This window comes from Rousettus aegyptiacus, unplaced genomic scaffold (assembly GCF_014176215.1).
Source record: "Rousettus aegyptiacus isolate mRouAeg1 unplaced genomic scaffold, mRouAeg1.p scaffold_m13_p_11, whole genome shotgun sequence".
Classification (NCBI taxonomy): domain Eukaryota; kingdom Metazoa; phylum Chordata; class Mammalia; order Chiroptera; family Pteropodidae; genus Rousettus; species Rousettus aegyptiacus.
The window spans coordinates 55,238,299-55,258,731 of record NW_023416286.1 but is presented as its reverse complement, the minus strand read 5'-3'; positions in this window follow the sequence as shown (position 1 = coordinate 55,258,731).

Below are 20,433 nucleotides of genomic sequence, written 5' to 3'. Positions count from 1 at the left end.
ATGGATTTTGCTACATATATATTCGAAGGATTTTAACATTTTATTTTGTTTCCTTTCCTTTTGTCCCACATTTGACTTTAAATATCTCTCTGCTAATTTCTAACTAAGGTATCTTTCGCTATAATTATCTGATTATCAAAGAGAATAGCAAACCTTTCAGCTTTGGCTCAGAAATCACACATTTCTACAAGTGGGAGATTTTCAAATAAAATGCAAAATCTCATTGCTTAGTCACTCTATTGTCTACTTGAATCAATTTTAGAATCTAACAGCACTTTGTGTTCACAGGCATATAAAAGTATTGACTTTCTTAAAGATGAACTTTATGTTCTAATGACCAAAAGTAATAAATATTGTATTGAATGAAAATAAGACAAGCCCAATATTTTAAAAGACCATAAATCTTTATGTCCTCACAAATGAAAATACTTTCTTCTTTTATTATAAGAGAACATTTTGAAAGATTTAAACTCCAAAAGAGACTAATATTATGTCTGGTAAAAGAATTTGGATATTATTGTTCCTGGCAGGGCCTATGGCTTGGAGAAGTTGATATTAAAGAACCATTGAGTGGTGCCAGATTCGTGCCAGTTCATGAACCAAAAGGAGAGACAATCAGGGGATACCCAATGTAGCACCAGGTTGGGAAATTCCAGGGAGGTTTCTAAAGACAGTAACCAAGGATTATTTACCAAGAAAGCCAGTGTGTTTGGAACACAGGAAGCAGTGGCTGCTGTTATTCAATTAATTTTATTGTGTAATTTTTTTTTCAACTACCCAAGCTGAATGACATCCTGCTACGTAAATTTAGCTGGGAAGCCCAGTCCTACTTCACCCCACAGTTTCTTTCCTTACTCTTATATCTTTGGCATTATTAAAGAAATTCTATAAGAAATGCATTGCACTGGGGCCTTTTTGAACCAATTATTTCTCATTTCAGTTGGTGTCAACACAGGGCTGGTGGTGTGCTTAGTCAACTCCCTCCCTCTACGATTTCCTCCAGAGGCCTTTCCAAAATACTTAACTACTTTTGCAGAAAGATGGCCATATCACCACCAAAACTTTTATAAAACTGGAGTAAGATATAAAATATATCAGAATCATATCAGAGAAGAGCAGCAGCCACACCCTCCTTAGTCTCTATTCAAAAAGAAGTTCCCTGGGAAGAACACACCCATCTTTGGAAACAGAAAGCCTGAATTCTATATGATTGACAGGTTCCACTTGAACAAAAATTTTCAAGTAGAGAGAGGATTAGTTTCTTCTCCCAAAATGTATTTTATTTCCAGAAAAGACCAAAATTAGATTTGTTCCATTAGAGCATGCTGCAGGATTTGGGGGATATTATTACTATACCTCTTGAACTGTTTTTGAGTTTGGAACTAACTGACAGATAATAGAGGTATTTGATGACTAGAGAGTAAACTACCTGTGTTATTGGTAAAGCTACATTGGAGATAATAGTCCAGATCTACAGCCAGTATCTAGCTACCTTATTACTGACCTCAATGACTAGATCTTGAGATTACACACCCAATGGAAAGTTTGCATCTTCAATGCAGATACATTTACCCAAAATAGCTGCCTCTCACCAACAAACTCACAGTGAGATAGAGATAAATGTTTTATGTAATGATGTAATTACTGCATGACCAATGTGTAAATGTAAAGAGGGATATTTGCAAAGAAATATAATTCATTCATTCAATAAACATCAAATTATTATATCCTATGTGCCAGATAAACATCAATGAACCAATTAAAAACTCTTGACCCTGTGGCACTTACTTTCCAGAGGTAAAGCAGAAACTGATGGATATGAAAGAGGGAGAGAAAGAACATACTAGAGCCAACAATTACTAGGGAATAAAGAATAAAGGAACAGAGTAAAATGAACTTGTCAGAAATCAAATCATGAGTTTATGAGTATAAAATAACTAATAAATCCTGGAAAAAGAAAAGAAAAAGAAATTTTGACGCTTATCAGACCACTAGGAAAGGGAAATTTTCAATAAAAGAAACCAATTACAAAAAGGAATATAAGAATCTTTGTGCTGAGTATTTTATTAGTCAGAATTCAACCATAGAGGCAGAACCAGTAGGAGATAAATACGAGGAGGTTTACTGAAAGAAATTGGCTTCTATGCTTGCAGGAGCTAAGTGGGCAAGTCCAAAATCCACGGGGCAGCCTGTCAGAAAGGGCAGAGGCTAAGGTTCCAGTCAGAACTTCTCCTCTTAGAGGATTCTCCAAGCAGAATTTCTTCTCTTAGGAAAGCCTCATTTCTGCCTTTAAGTGCTCTCATCTTATTGAACCAGGCCCACCTGATGATTTAGGATAACGTCTCTTACATAGAGTGGACTGACTGTGGATGTTACATCTATAAAATACCTTCACAGCAACATCTAATTAATCTTCGATCGAATAACTGGGATGATAGCCTAGCCAAGCTAACATGTAAAACTGACCATCATGGGTGTGAAGTTCAAAAAAGACCCTGCTGTATCAATAACTGAGACAGATGAAGCCCACTCCCCAACTAAGTAAAATGGCTGCCTTATTAATATATGTCTACTGCATCACATAGCATTCTATGTGATATCTGTAATGAGTTTGAGGTTATTATGGAACAGGAGCTATAAAACCTATAACCCTATCATTCACTTTATATAAACCACAGTGGTTAGAGGCCAATAGCAGTTTTTCTATATAACCATAGCCTCTAATCACTGTTCTCACTGATGCCTTGGGTACTTGCTGCCTTTCCTTGAACATGATCTTTCTTTGCCTAAGAATGACCTTACCATCTCTTTCCCAAACACACTCACTATACTACCACCACTTAACCTATCTTAACTGTTGCTGGACTCATCACTTGCTAATTTTTATAGTATTCCTCATCTTACCTTCTCTACTAGACCATAACCTCTCTGAAGACAAGCACCAATTCTTATTTACCAAGGAACATGTTGTACATAGCAGAGACCAAAATAGTTTGATGAGTAAATAATGAGTGAGTGCTTGAAAGAATTACTGTAAATGATACATTTAAACAATGACTAAGATTTCAATATAAAATCTCAACAAAAAAAAAAAACCTAAAAAGTTAATAGTAAGTCTCCTGTCAAAAGTTAGTCTCAACTCAAAAGTTACATTTAAACTGTCTTTAGGATTGAAAAATGCCTTGCCTTCTTATGCATTATTAATGTTCCAATTGAATGACACGATTAACTTTTGATCAATCTTAAAAAAGAAAAGAAAAAACTATGAAGTAAAACTGCTGCAAAATTAATTCAAAAGAGTGACTCACTTATATACTTAGAAATTTTGGTAGCTTTTTACCACATTGTTAATACACTACTAATATCTCTAGTCAATAACAATTTTTCATTAAAGTGACCGTTAAATCTAAAGTGAATTTACTTTTGCATAGTCAATTGTGCCCTCAAGACTGACATTAGTGGGCACCATTATTATAATGGAACAAGTTTTGTTTTCAAGAACAAAAATGCTTGCATAGTTAGTATACCCAGAGAAGATGAAGAATTAGAACAAGAATAGTACCAGATGCCTTTCTAAAATAGCTTCCCTATGGGCCCATTTGACCTGAAACTCTCAGTATTCTACTCATTATTGGGACATACAGCTATAGAGTCACTGTATATTTTTATTTTTATTTTCTGGGCTAGAAAAGTAATGCATACTCATTCTAGAAATTAAAAAAAAAACATAATGAAGATAAGAGTCAGTTTACCCCTATGACCAGCTTTCCTTCTGTTCTACCCCTACCTTTGCCCTCAGGCACAGTTCAAGAGCTGTTTTTGCCCAAATATTTGGCAAAATATCAGTTCCATCTCTTAACTAATCAAAATATGCCTAAGTTTTAACCACGAGGGTAAACAACTGTTTCCTGAAGGCCTGTTAGATGACAGGAATAACTAGTATTCCTACCAGTGGTTATGCTTAAAACAACCAGGGCCCTGAGGCCAACCTAGTATTTCCTTACCTTTCTCCTGCAGGCTCTGCCACCACGTAGAAAGCCTCTCAACTCCACACTAGAAACAGTTCTAGATTTAAATCCAGCTTATATTCATTCAGCTTATATTAAATTTAATTTATATTCACAAGCAAGCCTTGATTAAAAAGCCCATTGAGAGGGAAAAAAAATAGACATGATCAGTGGAAAGCATAAATGTCTAGCTGCTTAAAGAGTGGGGCTGTCTGAGCTGAGCAGGCGAAAAGAAGTCACACAGACAGGGAGGCCTTATTGGAAGGGGATGTGTGGCAGGGAATTGCCAAATTTGTGTTGTGAAGGCAAATAAAGGAGCTGACTGACATGATGGAGAGGTGTGAGACTCTCCATTCTTTTACATGGCTAGGGACAGCCCGAAATGCCTTCATGCCTGTATCTGACGTCCCTATATTTTAGAACACAGAAATGGAAACCTTTATGAAAAAAAAAATGCAACTGGGCAGATGGCCTTTTATAACTTATCTCCTGGGGGAGACTCTTACTCACTGGGTCAGCGACCTGAGTCAGCCCTAAAGAAAATGTGGCTGCCTGAAGGGAACACCAGATTGAGAGTAATTACTCCCCTGGGGCTTCACAGATTTTCAAAATGACTAGAAGTCTACACACCTCTAACCTGAGGGAACAAGAATAGCAGACCAAAGAAACTGAACACTATAACTTCCCATCAAGAATACTGATAATGATTGGCTTCATTAAAGAAGAAGAAGAAGAAGAAGAAGAAGAAGAAGAAGAAGAAGAAGAAGAAGAAGAAGAAGAAGAAGAAGAAGAAGAAGAAGAAGAAGAAGAAGAAGAAGAAGAAGAAGAATTTGCAACAATCTCACACTTAAAGAAAAATTCCAAGTACAATTTTTTTCCCCTAAAGTATTTGAGAGTAGGTTGCTGGGTTGATGCCTTATCACCACTGTATACCTAAGGGTACATTTTCTATAAATAAGGATATTTTCTTTATAGCCACAATTCAATTAGGAAATTAACAATAGTATATTACTGCCTTGTTTTTTAGGGCAGTTTTAGGTTCACAGCAAAACTGAGTGGAAGGTATAGAGTTCCCACATATCCTGTTCCCACACACATTCACATACATGTTTATGTGTGAAACAAAACTTTTAATTTCTTTGGAAATGAAAGCCCAAGAGTGCAATGTTGGGTTGTATTGCAAGCACATGTTTAGTTTTATAAGAAATAGCCAAACTATTTTCTGTAGTATTTCTATACTATTTTACATTGCATTTGCATTTGTGAGATTAACCCAATTAGGTAAATGTTACCCTTCATTTTGTTAAATATTTTATAAATTGGTATATTATATTCTGTATCTGATGATGTCGATATCTGAAATGTTAGAGTCCTAATCCAAGTTTTGTTGTTTCTGCTGAATTTAATTCATGATGATTTATTTCCTTGTACATTTGATGATTCTTTATTATGAGTTTATATTTGGTTGATCTTAATCTGTGGGGAAACTAGAGGCTATAATTGAAGATTATTTCCCTCAGAAAGGATTTGTGTTTGTTTCTTCTGGGAGCCAGGGATATTGCCTGCTTGGGACACTGTAACTCCTTTTAGTGGCCCCAGTTCACTTTGGACTCATGTTCAATTCCCCCAACTTATTTTACAACTTGGTCTCAATTAAAAGTAGAAATATATAAGATAAAGGTTAGCAGGAAGAGTGAAATGGGAAAAGTGGAACAAAGTCCTGAGTGGTTTGAGGCTGTTGCATAGCACTGACAAAAGAGGTAGACTCAGGTGGGGTCCCTCAAAATGCACACCGAACTCTGCATAGGAAGAGGTGGAATAAGAAAATAAATATGAGAACTAAGTGTGAAAAGTGTTCTGTAAGACCTACTTTGGAAATGAAAGCAAAATTCTAGAGACAAACTAAAGTAACTTCTTTCAAATTTTACCTAAGGCCACACCTAGAAAAAGCACTTTCTGGCAGTTTTCAGAAATGTGAAAGGCTCCTTTCCAATCTTATTAATAGTGTTAAAATAGCAAGACCTTGTTTTGCTAGAACCCCAGCCAGTCTAAACTGAGCCGTGTCAGTTAAATAGTGACTTGGCTACTTTAAACAGGGAAGGCTGTACGTAATAGTCCCCAAAAACTAGAACATTCACCATTTAAGAGATTTGTAACCCAACTTTTCCATTGAGTCATAGCTACTTATCCTGATCTATGAGATAGTTCCATGCACGTATATAGTTGGTCAAACCTAGGTTCTATAATAAGTGGCCTATTTCCGTATCTATAATAATCCTTTTTGTTATATAAGGGTACAGAAACACAGATGAAGAATGTAAATGCTTGGTTATATATCCCTTAGCAAGAGGCAAAATCAAGTTGGAAGTTCTTAGATTCTACCAGTGACTGTTTAAATATTTCTATGTTGAATATTTTTAAACATATGAAAAGTAGAAAACAGCGCGGTACATGCTCTTAGACCTACCACTCGGAGTTAAGAATTTGTCAAGATTTTTGTCATACTTAATTTACTTCTCTTGAGGTTTTCTTGTTTGTTTTGTTTTGTTGTTTTTTGAAATGGGATGTTGTGTTTTTTGAAGCTATGAAATTTTAAAGAAAATCATAGATGTGATGTCATTCGACATTAAATATTTCAATATTCATTACTAACAATATAGACATTATCTTATATAAGCACCATTATCACACCTAAAAAATATAACACAAAGCAGGCTTCATAGTCTGGATTTTTCATAATTTTTCCACTGAGGATCATTTGGGTGATTTTCAGTCTTTTGCTTTTATAAGCAATTATCAGACCTTTCATAACCAAAAAAATTTCTAAAAGAACATAGAAGTTTAAATTTGCTTTACGACTTCCCCTGCCAACATATGTGTGTTTTAGACATACAGGTCTCCCTCTTTGTAACCTGCTATGGATTTTGGCAATAACAGTAGAGAATATGTTTATTGATAGTATTTCTTGAAATATACTAATGCATTTTGGTTTCATTAGGTGAAGACGACTGAAGTCAATGGCAGACAAACAAATGTAAAAAAAACCATGGACTTTACAAATAGAAAGGAAACTCAGCCTCTGGTCACCCTAAAATAAAATGTATCTTGTTTTGTTTCCTGCTGAGTTTTAAAAGAACAAATCTTGGAATTTTTTCAATTTTCTTGTAATTGAACATCTATTGGCCTCTACTTCCATGAGTTCTTTTTAATCAAATGAAGCTTTTGAATATATGAGTCAGTGTTAGGTCAAGTGGCAGATTTTTAAATTCACCAATTGTACAATGAAATGGAACTTTTAAAGACAGTCAATAAATCACTCTGTCACTTGAAAAGTGAGCTAGAAAAAAGATAATGGAAATGGTAAGAAAAACCATAAAATGTCACATACATTCACTGCAATTCATTCATAAAACAGAAGAGAACTGATTTCAATCTTTGGAGTATAATTCTAATATAACCTTCTTTTCTTTCAGTCAAGGAGCTTAGAGAAGCAGCCTCAGCTCCAATGTCTCTAAATATAGAAAATCAGTTTAACTTAAGAATATGAGGCTGTAAAATGTTAGCAGCATTTTTTTAGTTTCTGCAGTCCCAGTTTTCATATATATATATTTCATTTCTAATATAAAAGATGAATAACAAAGCTATAGCATCAACTCTCATTCACCCAGGGCAGGGTCTCCTTCCTCTCCCTACCTTGCCCCCAATATAATGCATCAGAGTAGCAAATTAGCTAGTGGAAAAGCGCAGGCCCCAGAGTCAGGCAGAGCAGCATTCTAGTCCTTATTGGCTGCATGACTTAGGATAATTTATTTAATTTCCGAATCTTACTTGTGCCACTATTAAAATTCGGACTATTTATACCTACTTTCTAAGGTCATGGGAAGAATTAAATTGAGTAACTCTCAAACTTTACTGCACATTAGCATTACCTGGAAAGCCTTTAAAAATCCAGATATTCAAACATCACCCTAAACCAATAAAATTGGAATCTCTGGGAGAGGACCCAGGTATCAGTATTCTTTGTTGAGTTCCCCCAGGTGATAGCAATGTGCATCCAAGTTTAAGACCCCTACTGCATATGTAATACACTGCCTGCTCCTCAGCAGTTTCAGTCAGTGGTGGCTGTAACTATTACATCTTTTCGAATTTCAAAATGCCTCTCTCATCTTCCCTTTCCATTCTCTTACCTAGGGTGTCTCCAGACTGTTAAAGTAAGTAAAATTTGACCTTAAAGCCTCCTTACCCTCACCATCATCCTATTTTTTTATTTAATATTCTCCTCTTCTTTCTTATCTCTCCATCTGCCATCTTAGTAAGGTAGCAATCTAATATCTCCAAAACTAAAGATACAAGGAGAGGATAGAAACCTGCAGAATTTCATACTGGATGGACTCAAAGAGTAAAACATGCTGGAGATCAAGGAGTCATCTGGTATCTTTCAATAATAAGCTTTGTTACCACTTACTGTACTAGGATAATAATAGGATTAAAATTTATGATTCATCATTTCCAACTCTATTCAGTGACATAATGTGGCTTTGGTTACTTTTTCATACATATTTTTATTCCAATCTCTCTTTGTCTAGTTAAATAAATTTGTCCTGGTTAATTTCAGATGACCATCATCATGGATGGCATGGCACATGGCCAAACAAGTATGGCAAGCATCAGATTTAAGTAACATCCATCTTCAGGGGTGCCAGATTGTGATTTGTTTGATTTTAACTGAAATAAAAATATAAGTTAATTAAGATGAGATGATAAGTAATGACTCTTTCCTTAGTCATGGAATTATTGCTTCGGGAAAACAAGTGGTAGTATTGCTACATGCATAAGCCACCTCATTTTTATACTGACATGCATAATAAGTGTGTGTCAACCATTCTTCATAGATTTCTCACACAAAGATGAATAATTTTCTGCATGACTGGTTAAATCAAGGTTAGGATGGAAAACTGACAGATGAAAAATTTAACCTCCCAAGTAAGTCAAACATTTGAACTGAATAATATAAAATTTCCATCTCTGCCTCTTTAAGATCTTTAAATTCTCCTATCGGTTTATAGCTCAGATTAATAAAATGAATTGACATAAAAAGTTTTATTATCTTTGAGCCATGTCTGAGTTCATGAAAATAAGGTTTTGAGGGAAGGTGTAGAGCAACATTAAGTTTTCATCATTTTGTGTCTGGGCTTCAAAGTATGATCTATATTCATATTGACCATTTCTAGACTCCCATTCACTTCTTAATTCCCTGCAATAAGTTGATATAATTAAAACTAAATTTTAACTCAATATCTAAAGTACTTTTGTTTCGATCACCTCCTCTAAACTCCTTTGGTGAGGAAGGCATTCTTACCCCAGCATTTCGGCTAAACATACAAACTCAACTGTGGACAGATATGACTGACAGCAGTTTATTAGTCACATATACTCACAGCCCAGGAGAAAAAGACACGGTGCCACACAGGGCCACATAGGGGTTGCACCCTGGAACAGAGTGAACAACCAGAGGCTGCGGGAGGCAGGCTTTGTAGTAATAGAGGGTGAGATGACCCCCTGGTTCCTGGGAAATATACGATTTGTTTGAATACTTTTGTGCGCTGGCCAGGAACTAAAGCCCACTATGCAGGGATGAATAGTCTCTGTATCTGGTCCTCATGATCAGGAAAATTGTTTGCCTAGAGGATCTCGTCCTTGAGAGCAGAGTGGGTAGGAGAACTTGCATTTGGGTGACTCAAGGCCCTCCCAGTTTTCCCCTGATATCAATGCACATATTATATGAGCCTTAATTTTAGGTTTTTTTACCACAACATTATACATTGAAAGTTGTCCAGTCACTGGATGGGATAAATAAAAAGTAGGATAACCGGGGATTGGATATGCTAAACAGGTACTTCCCCGTTTAATTGTGTATCTTTCCCATTAAGTTGTAAACTTCATGTGGATAACGGCAATATCTCTATTTTTCACTAAAGCCTTAGCTCCACACAAAGCAAGGTATCTAATTAGTTAATTAATTAATCAATTAATTATCTTCATCAGCTCTTTAAGATCCATACCACTAAAACATTCCTTAAATTTATGATTCTAGGGAGTTAATTTAGCTTCATGTTGACAGAGAAAAACGTGATATTAACTTCATCACCTTGTGATCTTCAATTTTCCAATCTGTCATAACCCTGTCCTACTTTCTAAAGCTTTCAAGAAAACAAATACCAACTTTTAACCTCTTAATATTGTTCTGTACATCTTATTGATAGTTTGTGGGCTACAAAAGTATAACCTTGGCCGAAATCAAGAGCAAAATGAACCAATCTCCAGCCTCTGTTAAATTGTACACCTGAAACTTACTGGATTTTGTTAAACAATGTCACCATAATAAACATTTTTAAAAAATTAAATTAAATTTAAAAAAAAGAAAAAAGAAAAAGAGAAAAAAGTGAGAGCAATCATCGTGGCCAGAGTACGCAACACCATGAATCCTTTTCTTCAGCATTCACTGTAAATATCAGGAACAGCACACTCAATTGTGCTGCTCTCTTCAAAATGTATAATTCTGGAAAATGAGTCAGCCTTTTTGCCTCCCCCTTACTCCCTCTTTATACTTAAAAGCCAAAGCTCACTATTGAATAGTGTTTCTTAAATGTTGACTTGAGAACAAACTATACTGAGAGATAATTATTTAAAGTCAATTTAATAATATCTGTCCAAAGAAGAAATAAAATAATGAACCCCAATGTCCAGATGGTTTTTATGATTAATGAATTGGATTAAATCATGTCTAAAATCTATGGGCTTCCCTTTTATATACGGCAGTTTTTAATAATTTTGGTGATTATAATTTCACTTAATGAAGTAAACATGGTACAGCAGCCACTTGAAAGTGATTTCAGTGAGAAAAAACTATCTGTAATTAACTGTTTCAACTGAGATTATTTTAATCTTCACAGTGTTCTCTCTAATAATCCTTAATAGAAAAAAGTCAGAAGACCAGAATCCCTATTTTATAAACTATTTGGCTTTGGAGATCACTTAATGTCTCCAAGCTTCAATTTCCTCATTTGTGTAAAATGGGGATAATGATTCTTGTCTTGCCAAGGCATTTTGAAAAATAAAGGAGATAGTACTCACGAAAACACTTTGAAAAATACAAAACATTATGTACAAATGTAAGGTACTATTAGACCAAAAGTTCTTTGACATTTTCATTCCACGCTTTTTCCCTAGATCCTTATTTTTCTGTCAATAAGTGAAATGAAAACTAAAATGTTCCCGTTATTACTAAGCTGCTCTAATTTCACCATTTACACAGGAGCAGCCTAGAATTTAATCTCAAACTCCAAAACCAGGTTCTGAACCCAAATCACGTATGGAGTAATGATTAGGATCATGGCTTCTAGGCCAATTGCCTGGACTGAATTCTTCTTCGGCCACCTCCTTGCTGTATAACCTAGAACACATCATTTAACCTCTCTGAGCTTCAGCTTCCTCTACCATAAAATGAGAATAATAATGGCATCTTCTTCACAGGGTTCTGGTGAGTGTTTATTGGGTTCGAATGTGTTATCAAGATGGTGCCAGACACAATGGGAAGCCCTCAGCAGATCTGGTTGTTAGTAATGCTATTATAGGCAGCCACTCTCCACCGTCCACCCCGCTTGTCCTCCAGTCATGTCCTACCATCCAGGAGGTTACCTGCTTCCATGGGAATCTGAGGGCTAGAAACTCCTGTTCTGCCATCTTGCTGATATTATTCCTTCATTCCCCACTTTCTAATAGCTTTGTATTTTCCTCTCTTTCTTTCTTTTTTTTTTCTTTTATCTCCTCATCTTTAATTAAAGTCACTTAGTCCCATGTATTTTTTCAATTTATCAATGCTTTGTAACAATATTCAGATACTTTGGGCTCAAAAAATATTGTTAGTCAAAGTTAAGTAGTACTTATAATTGATGTGAAATGAAAGTAGTCAAACTTAAAAAAAAAAAGTTTTAACTTTTCCAGGGAAGGCATTTAATGTAAAGGATCAATATCTAGCCAAACAACATCTACTACTTAATACATAGCTAAATTTGAGAAATGTAATTTTTAATACTCTTAGTTTCTTAATGGTTTAATACAGAGATGTCTTTGTGTAACTAGAATACTCAGTAACTATTGCATTAATAAATGACATTAAAAACAGGGCCAGCTATATCATTCACCAGGTCCAGTGTACAGTAAAAACTCAAGATTCCTAGTTGGATCATGGAATTAATCTCCCCTTCCCACCAGATCACCTGCCCTAATCCACAGCAAACCACTCTTTCTCAAAGATTATAACCTTCTCCCAGGATCTGTACTGGGGGTGGGAGTTACCTGGAAGGAGATGGGCCAGAGCACTGAGTGCTGCTGACACCACCCTGAAACTCCCAGCACATGCCTGACATTGCCAACTCAAGAGTCCTCATCCAGGTAAAAGGTGAGGGCAGAATGTGGGCTTCCCTTATCCAAGCAATCCAGTCAGTTGTTGCCTAGACTAAGAGTGGCTGTGAGCAGGGCAGGCCCAGGTACAAGGTAGACAAGAACCCATCCCAGGAAGAGGGAGGGAAGGGGGTGAAGGGAGGCAGAACCATGTGGGAGCTAGGCTCCAAGCCCCTGACACTTGCTCCTTTGTCCCTTTGGACTTCACTTACAGAATACTATTCAAAGATAAATTATTAAGACAACAATTACAGAACATTATACCTCAGGCACAGGGCTCTTCTGAGTGTGGGGTCCAGTGCACCTGCATTGGTCACTTACCTGAGAAGCCAACCCTAAGACTTATTCCTGTGTTAGCTCAGATGAGGGCAGTATACTTAAATAGTTGAAAAGGAAAATAGACCTATTATGGGTTAAGGCTAAGGTCCTATCTCTTTATTCTTATCAGTCATCGAATAATGTTTACTTAGTACCTAGGTATCTGAATCAACTAAGATTGCTGAATTTTAGAGAGATGGAATCTAGATGCATGTTTAATTGCATGAAATAACCTATCTGGAATAATATTAAAACTGTTGCTGTTTCCTATCCGAGATGCTGTCTTTCTTCTCACAGTGGTAACCTTATACTTTATCTTATGAGACAGTTGTCTTAAAGTTTCAGTTTGAAAAGAGGTGAGGTGTAAATTTAATAAACCTAAATGTTTTCTAAAATAAGCTTCCTGACATCTCTAATTACATATGCATATGTTTTGACATTCTTTCATTGAGCTTAAATTTAGGAATTCTAATAACCTGTACTCTTGACTAACAAACGACAGTATTTTCAGTGTGAAATAGTCTACGTTGGTTTTACTTGAGTCACAGTTGGGGCAAGGTGGAGGAAGGTGTCGGTCTCGGCTTGGCATAGCCACATGGTGGTGAAGGTCCCTTACGCAGGGAAGGATGCCTGGAAAATGAGAGTGTCCTGCTTTATGACAAAGGATTGGAAAATATGGGCTGCATAGGTGGTGTCACTTCCGCTGTTATATACCACACAGAACATTTGGATCTTTTTTCCAATACACTGGGAACTTGAATTTTTAACAACTAAATGAGCATCTCAGTATTTTTAAATGGAGAAATTTTACTTCCTTCAGACTATTTTTAAATGTCAGAATTGATCAGTCTATTCTACAACTGTCTATTCTACTAAGAAACTGCCTTGGTAAAAATGTTTTTTTAAAAAAAAATAAATAAATAAAAAATACATATATAGTTTATGTAGTGACAAAATTTATTTTGAGGAAAAATAAATTTATTTTGAGGCTTGTCTACATTTGTGGCAATGTTAATGGCAGACCAGATAAATTGCATATAAACAAATTTTTCAGTGATCTGTCTTTTATATAGTTAAACAGTGAGAAATTTACCAGGAAACTATGGGTTCAAAATTATTAAATGTATAGATGCAAACTCAGTCCATTTGAGATAACTATTGAGACATAAAACTACAAGTTCTGATCTATAAAATGTCAGCACATCATGAACACACAGAGGTAACATAACTGAAAGAAAAAGATGAAAATGTCCAATAATATTTTTTCATTGTAAAAGTGTTCATCATAACACAGACTTTGGGGAAAGACACTTTTGTTTTATTAACAGGAAAATATTTTTCTTAAGATAACTCCTGTTAGCACTATATAGTAGGTCTCAAGACATTAACATTCTCTTTTTCAATACATAAACTACATAAGTTATTTAATATAGTATTTCATAATCTTTTTTGAAATACAGATCTTTTGAAGGACATGTTTAAAGCTTTGGACCCACTATGCAGAAAAATGCACATTTACACAAAATTGTACAGGTAATTCATAGACTTCAGGCTAATAATCCTGTATCTAGAGATCTAGGAGCTACTCAGATCTTTATATATACATATGTTTATTATATATTATGTAGTAAATAATGTAATATGTATCTTATACAACAGCTTGCATTTAAAACTAGCTTATAAGAAGAAATGACATTCTTAGGTTATCACTTATTATATAATTAAACTTACAGGAAATAAAAACTATTTAAATTTTATTCTCTAGTAGGTTTTCACAGATTTCTGATGACTAATATAACAAATACCAAACAAAGAAAATAACATTTTAGTAATGAGAACATTTAGAATATTTAAAATTTAAAGGAATAGTTTCATTTAGTATTATATGTCAAATAACTATGAAGCAAGAGAATACACAAACTTTAAAAACTTGCTTACTTAACAATAATGGTTTCAGGATGCTAACTAGTTTTCAACCCTCTGCTCAACTGTGGCATTTGAACCTTAGAGCCACGTGCTGCTGCAGAAGGAAAAGCTTTGAGAAGGGAGGATCACTACAACTGGCATATTTGTGGGTGGGAATAATACAGGTTCTTGAAGGAGCTGGTTGCTCTGATTCATCTTTCCCTCTTTTCCCCCTGACAACTCCCTGGTGAGTCATTCAGCAAGGAGGCTGGAGAAACGCCACACACATGCACGCACATGCACACACGCGCGCACACACACATTGTAAGGTTCCAGAACTTCAGCCTTGAACCTAATGCACTGTGTATAATGATCTACAGAAGCTGATACTCTTACTGCAAAGAGCAGATGCTCCATGTTTCTGCAGAGAAATGAAAAAATTTTTTTCTCGTTGCTTTTTTCTCCTGTAAGTAAGAAGCAAACATTTGCCACCTGGATAATTTCTGCTCTTCAGCTGCTGTTCTAATGCTAAAACAAGCCTGGTCAGCCGGTGGATGAAAAGTATGCTTTTCAGATTAGAAATAAAAGTGAGGTTTGTTCATGTTTTACTTGTATTGCTGAAACAAGACCTTAACTAGGTTACAGTTTTATGATTTAAATACCAGACTGTGGACTCCTTCAAAAACAGCGAGGACAGCCAAGCGAATTATCTAATCCTGCATGTATGAAATGGAAGTCAAATATGTGATTTGCCTTTAAATTAGTTTCCAAATAACATTTAGATTATAGAGTAAATGAAAGTGCATATCAAACAACATAACGCATGTAGGTACATAGCAAGGCCTCACTCAGTTGTTATTTTTGTTGTTATATTCTCATCAAGCTTAGCTCTTTGTAAATTATAGGAGTTGAATAAATATTTAACTGTATAGATGAAGCGATGGTTGAAGAAAGAGTTGTTTTGGTGTCACAAATGGATTTTTTGAAAAATAATTGCCTACTATAAATTAATAAATTAATGGCAGTTTTACTTGAGGGTTTTCCATACATATTATTACAAAAGAGAAAAAAATGTATGGACTATAAACTTCATTCTAGCAAGTCTGACAGTTTCACTCTATTCCTGATAGCTACGTATCTTCTATGAATACAAAGACCTACTCTTTATAATCGATATAAATTAATTAATATCAATATTAACTAATATTAATAGAAGGGTCAGTAGGAAATGTGATCAATAAAAACTTCACATAGTTCAGAGATTCTCAAGAGATCACAAAAAAGCCATTCAGTAAAGGGGAGTGAGCCCTAGATTCTAGCTCCCTATTTCCTTCAACTGACATAAATCTGATTTTTAACACAAAAATATATAATGTGCCTGTGTCTACATTGATTTAAATGCAATAAAAATATATCAAGTCTATATTAAATATATAATAAAAAAATTTAAGTATAAGAATAAGGAATATATGCAGCCTGGGTAATGTAGGCCATGACTAGAGATCAAGCAGTTAACTGGAAGAGCACTCAAAAGTTAATTATTATAAAAAATAAATATTGTTATAGTTTTATACTTCATTTGAGAAAGGCAAACCTTTTACTTCAACTAAGCCATTAAAACAATATTGAGTGGGCTTTGCTGCCTAAAGTAAAATATGTTTGCTTTTCATTGCCATGTGAAACTGTTGGTCTTTTTTTTTTTTATTCCCTGATGTATTTATTCAACCAATATTTACTGAGTGCCTGCTCGTTGGTGGGATGGTAGCTTGTAACCAGGCCTTTGTGTGTGTGGTTCTTGCTGTGTGCTGTGATTATTAAATTTGCAAGATCTGATATCGTGGGGGCTGTAATGTGGGTAGAAATATGACCTGTACTTAAAAAGCAGAACTTGGCAAAAATCAGGAAGTCGTTTATTTTGTCACTAACATGAAAAGGGATCTTTTTGAGCCCAGAAATCAGAACTGAACAGGAGATTTTAGTCAGACAGAATCCAGCATAAAATACTGTGCCCAGGAAATGGAAGGGTCCTATGGCTTGAATATGCTACATATCAGTACAAAGGGAGAATCTTCTTTCCTTGGGTACATTTAGTGGTCCTGGTTCTACATAAGAAAGATTCAAAATAAATGAGTGAGGATCTTGTGTTGTTTATATATCTGTCTCCTTTGAAACCTCAACTTATCATTAGCAATCATTATTAATTAGTAGGCTATGAGAGGAGAGGGTGTCTCTCATACAATTTGGCAAGTTATATTTGGAATGCTTCAGAAACTCAGAGGAAAGGGTAAGTAATAAGTTGGGTTAGGTCAGGAAGTCAACAGAGCTAGGATTTGAAGACTGAGTGGAAGAAAGGAAAGACATTCTCAGAAACAGGAACAATATAAACAAAGGTACAGAGATGTGAAAATACTTATTTTATTCAGGGACTAGAAGTAAGCAGTCTGATATGACCAGAAATGAAGAAGAAGCAACAAATTAACAAAACAATTGCTAATGCTTTTATTGACACCCTCCTCCCCCCCGCCACACACACACAAAAATTAAAATAAAATAATAATAATAATCTGTACTTAAAAGTGTTAATTAGGCGGTAATAATAAATAAAACTGGGGAAGGTTCTGCCCCGTGTTCAGGCTGTGAAATGACAGAGAAATGTTATAGAATGCAGAAACATTTGGGATTTAGTTCTATTAGTTGTGGGATCTTGAACAAGCACCCCGACCATTTTGTACCTCAGCATCCTCACTTACAACAAAAAGAAGGGGAGGTAAATAATCTCCAAGATTCTTCAGGATAAGAATTTAGTGATTTTAAGAGATGGGAGTAGAGAAACTATACCTTAATATATAGCAGATATTTACTGCTATATATCTGATTTCCTGATATATATATGTATATATGTATATATACATCCATATCTATGTGTGTGTATATATATATTTTTGTTATGTCATAATCTACACAGTACAGTAGGGACCCAAGAATAAAAATCAACACAGAATTTTTAAGGCAATGAAAATGTTCTGTATGATGCTATAATAATGGGTACATATTATACATTTGTTCAAACCCATAGAAGGTACAATATCAACAATGAACCCTAATGTACACATGAAATGTAGGGGATAATGATGTGTGCATGTAGGTTCATCAATGTTCTTTAGGGAGAAGATTGTAGAAAACTCCTATTTTGCCATTTTGCTGATGCCGCTCTGTCCTGCAAGGCCCTTTCTGAGAGTCTCTTTATAGCAACTGATACTTGAGCACCCTCACTTCTGGAGTGGGGCCTAGAAACTGCATTTTAAGCAAATCTCCCAATTTACTCAGAGGCAAATAGTCCATAAGTAAGCCACACTGCGAAAAACATTTCAAACATAAAGGCTTTAGGTCATACCTGTCTCTTCATTTTCATGTTTTTGAATTTTGGATAGCACATTAATTCTTGAATTATAGACAAACACTGAATAACAAAACTATTCTTCATCTAAAATATATTAGGACATCTTGCCTTTAAGCCAAGTGTGTGCACCCTCTGTTATTAACTATGATTGGTAAAGTAGAATGTCCTCAATTAACCAAGAACAAGCCAGAGCCATTATCAATACACTAAACTAAATGTTAACATCATTGAGAACAGAAAAGAGAAACAAATGGGCCTTTTCAGGCAAGGAATTAATAAAGGAGAAGGTTTCACTCACCAGGAAAATAAAAGGTATTCCTTATGTCAAAAGAGTCCTGGAAAAGAATTTCTAAAGCAAAAGCTTGCTAGAAATTAGAAATTATCAGCTTTAACCACACTGTCTTATGTCCCTCAGTTAGTGATAGAGTATAGAGCAGTTCTTAAAAATGTGATGCTGTGCCGAATCTCGGAAGCTAAGCAAAGTCGAATCTGGTTAATACTTGAACAGGAGACCACTTAGGAGTACCAGGTGCTGTAGGAGTTTAAAATATATATATGGTCCCCACACCAACAGCATCAACGTCACCTGGAACCTTGTTAGATGAACATAGCTTCTCAGATCTATTGAGTGGTAAACTCTAGAGGTTTGAGTCCAGCAATCTGCGCTTTAACAAGAATGTCCTGGTAAACACAAACAGTGTTGGTGAGGATGTGGAGAAATTGGAATCCTTGTACACTGATGGTGAAAATGTAAAATTGTGCAGCTGTTATCAAGCAAAGCTCACTACCTGATGCTCATAGAAGCCAATACTGTCACATCGGCTTTTGAGAAAAGAAAAGGCTTTATTGCAAAGTCAACCAGCAAGGAGACAGGAGGCTAGGCTGAAATTTGTCTCCCTGAGTGAGGGTTTGGAGTGAGATTTAAGGGATTAGATACATATGAACTGGTATGCAGAGGCACTAGCAGGGCAGGTTTCAATTGGAGGGCTTTGGAATTTGACCGTTTATGGTAAGAGGACTCTTCCTAAATAACAGGCTCATCACTTCTCAATAGTTCTGATGTTCAAAGTCAACTCACGTCCAGGTCCTTTGATAAGGGAGTCGGGGGCTTGAGGCTTTGAGTTGGTTCTACAGTTACACAGCCTCTATGGAAAACAGTCTGGAGGTTACTAAAAAAATTAAAAGAACAAATACCACATGATCCAGTAATCCCATTTCTAGGTATTTATCCAAAAAAAATTGAAATCTAAATCTCGAAAAGGTATGTGCTCTCCCATGTTCATTGCAACAACATTCATAATAGCCAAGATGCAAAAATCATCTAAATGTTCATGGACAGATTAATGGATAAAGAAAGTGCGGTTTATACATACAATGGAATGCTATTTTGTCTTTAAAAAGAAAGAAATTTTCCAATATGCAGCAGCATGGGTAAAATCTGAGGACACTATACTAAGTGAAATAAGCCAGTCACAGGACAAATACTGCATGATTCTGCTTACCTGGGGCATCTACAGTACTCAAAATCATAGAAGCAGAGAATAGAATGGCGGTTTCCAGGGGCCAGGGGGAGGGAGAAATGGAGAACTACTAATCGGCAGGCGTAAAGTTTTAGTTTCGCAAAATAAATAAGATCTAGAGATCTGGTATACAACATTGTGCCTATGGTTGGCAATGTATGTATCTCATGTTGAGTTAATAATAAAATTAAATTAAGAATCTGGTGGCTGATGCAGGCTAAAGTTTAAAACCTTTAGTGTTGAGAGAAGTCAAGAGCAAGGTATTTCTGTATCATGCAATGACTTGAAAGTAAGAAAAGCTAAACTGAATTAGTTACAGGAAAGGATGTAAGAAGTCCTAAGGGAAAAAAACCTACAATACAAGTCAGATTTATGTTAAGGAATCTGGTTCTTTTCAGACAACTGAATCAGATGTTCTAATCTTGTATAGCATCCTGCTCCTACCCCTGATCTACGTGTTCCTCCTACTGAAAAAATCTTTGGGTTCAATTTAATTAGCATTACAGTTTACAAAGTGTGTTCATACGCATTATCTCATTTGATCCTCTTAGTAATCTTATTGGTAGGGATCATTCTCATTTTACAAATGAGACAACTGAAACAGACGGATTGAGAATGTACATGAAATCACACAATTATTAATTAGCAGAGCCAGAATTTGAATTATAGACCTTTGCTCATTCCCTAATGGAGGAAAGACCCTGACCAAGTTCATCTACTTTCAGGAAATTCATCCTAGAGAGTTTAGAGCAGAATTTCTCAATCTCAACCCCCTTATCGACCTGTTGAGCTGGTTAGTTCTTTGTTGTTGAGGTTGCAT